The sequence below is a fragment of the Hipposideros armiger genome, unplaced genomic scaffold (assembly GCF_001890085.2).
Source record: "Hipposideros armiger isolate ML-2016 unplaced genomic scaffold, ASM189008v1 scaffold_1185, whole genome shotgun sequence".
Taxonomy (NCBI): domain Eukaryota; kingdom Metazoa; phylum Chordata; class Mammalia; order Chiroptera; family Hipposideridae; genus Hipposideros; species Hipposideros armiger.
In genome coordinates, this window is record NW_017732535.1 from 311,826 (window position 1) to 313,905 (window position 2,080).

General features: G+C 59.4%; 1 protein-coding gene across 1 annotated transcript in view; it reads left to right on the forward strand.

Moving 5' to 3' along the window:
• Positions 1-700: 700 nt before the first annotated feature.
• The window catches only part of WSCD2 (WSC domain sialate O sulfotransferase 2), a 129,746-nt gene continuing 128,366 nt past the window's right edge, over positions 701-2,080 (forward strand). The window contains exon 1 of the mRNA XM_019632837.1: positions 701-1,497. The gene's annotated coding sequence lies outside the window, so the exon portion shown is untranslated. The remainder of the gene's footprint in view (positions 1,498-2,080) is intronic.

Consider the following 2,080-nt stretch of genomic DNA (forward strand, 5'->3'; position numbering starts at 1 on the left):
TTTTGGAGACAGAAAGTCCAGGGTTCAGATCCCAGCTCTGCTACTTTCTAGCTTTACAAACCCAGGGCCTCTCTGGACCTCAGTCCTCCCATCTGTGGAATGGAGATGGAACTAGCTGCCTCCTGAGTTGTTTAGACGACTTAGTTTCGACGACATAATGTATTTAAGAGTACACACAACGAGGTGTCTGGCACTTAGCAGTCTCTCCGTCAGTGGCGGCCCTTGTCACAAGCCACATCAGGAGATATGTTCCTTTCCCAGAGATTCACTGTAGATCCTTCAAAGGTGGATGGACTCTATCATTATCTATCATTCTCACTTTACAGATGAAGATACAGGGGTTCGGAGGGACTACTAAGACATGCCCCAGGTCACAGAGCTTGGAAGGGATCTTCCAAAACTGGCTCAGAGAAGGTAAGTGATCATTAGAGGCCACACAGCTTAAACCTACTGCCCGTTCAAACAACAAACTAAATACAAAAAAAAACCCAAATAAACCCAAACTGCCCTTTATTTGGTGTCCACTATTTGTTTAGCCTCTTGAACAGCAGCAGCAGCAGCAGCAACGAGCACTCTGCCATTTGTTGAGTGCTTACTCAGTGTCAGACAGCTCGGCACTTGGCATAAACGTCTCAGTTAATTCCCCAAATGATCCTAGGACGTGGGCCTCTTCAGCCCATTTTCCAGACGAGGAAACTGAGGGTGGGAGGCTGAAGCCCGTGCCCACGCTCCGCAGCAGGCCTGGCACCACGTCTGCCCAGCTCCCCAGGAGGCTGCGGGAGGGCCAGGTGGCATGCAAGGAGTTAAGCGGTAGGCAGTGCTGTGGCTCCGTGCGAGGAGCGCGCCGGGATGAGGCGCTGCTGGCGGCGGCGGCGGCGGCGGCGAGGGGAGCTGGGGCTGGAGACGTGAAGTCCGGGGAAGCCAGGAGCTAGGCAGCGAGGACACAGCGAGCGAGAGGCGAGGCGGCCGAGCCCGCACCCAGCCGCAGCCCGCGCCCCACGCCCGGTGCGCACCGGGCCCGGGCATCTCCGGGGCGGGTGTGTGCGCGGGGCCTCGCGGTGGCGCGGGGTCCCCGCAGTGCCGCCCGCCCGCCAGCCCGCCCGAGCGCCAGGCTCTCAGGAGCCCAGCTTTCACTTCGTCTTGCCTCCGCCTGCCTCCCCGGCTCGCCGGCTGGCGTCGCCACCGCCTCCTCGTTCCCGGCCACCGCTGTCGCCGCTGCTGCAATCCAGGACGCACACCTCCACTTCCCCGCCGGAGGTGCGGAGGATGCCCCTTGCACCAGACCCGGAGGAATAGCCCCCGGGCCCGGCCGAGGGAGCCTTGGTGGAGAGAAAGGCGATTCACACTCGGCTTTCCTTGATGCCACTGCAGCAGCTGGCATCTGGGAAGGCGCCCACAGAGCGGGCGCGCCAAGCGGGACGCAGGAGTCGCAGAAAGAGACCCCGGGCTTCTGCTGGGCTCCGCTGGCAGAGTTTGCAAGTGGCTGAGACCCCTCAGGTAAGGCCGAGAGGCCTGCACTGGGTAAGAGGGTTCCATAAGGGAACGGGGCGCGGAGCTGCTGCAAAATGATTCCTGACCCCCATTCGGGCTTCCAGTTTCAGCCGCTTCTCTGCAGGCTGGGGGTTCAGCGCCCAGCCAGGTGAGCAAAGAACCCAGAGTGGTGACAGCCCAGCTCTGCGTAAATGACAAACTTTCTCTCCTCCGGTAGAGGGTGGGACATTCCGGCTCACCCCGGTGTCCTTTCTCCGGGCATCCCGCTGGGACCCCAAAGGCAGGAACTCAAGGGCTTCGCAGGCTGAGCTGGCCAGGGCGAAGGCAGTGGGCCCCTTTAATTTGATTCATGAGTCACCACCTTCTTGGCCAGTTCAGAGTTCTGAGGGAGAGGGAGCTGGTCATATTTTCAAGTTGGCTTTACAAGGTGTTTGTTGAGGGTGATACTCTGGTGAATGAGGCTCTCGTTATGTGGAGACAGCATCCAGGGTTGCCGGGAAGGTGGGCTTTGTGTCTGGTGCTTTGCAGGCTTGCTTGTGTCTATTCTGGTGTGTGTGTGTGTGTGTGTGTGTGTGTGTGTGTGTGTGTG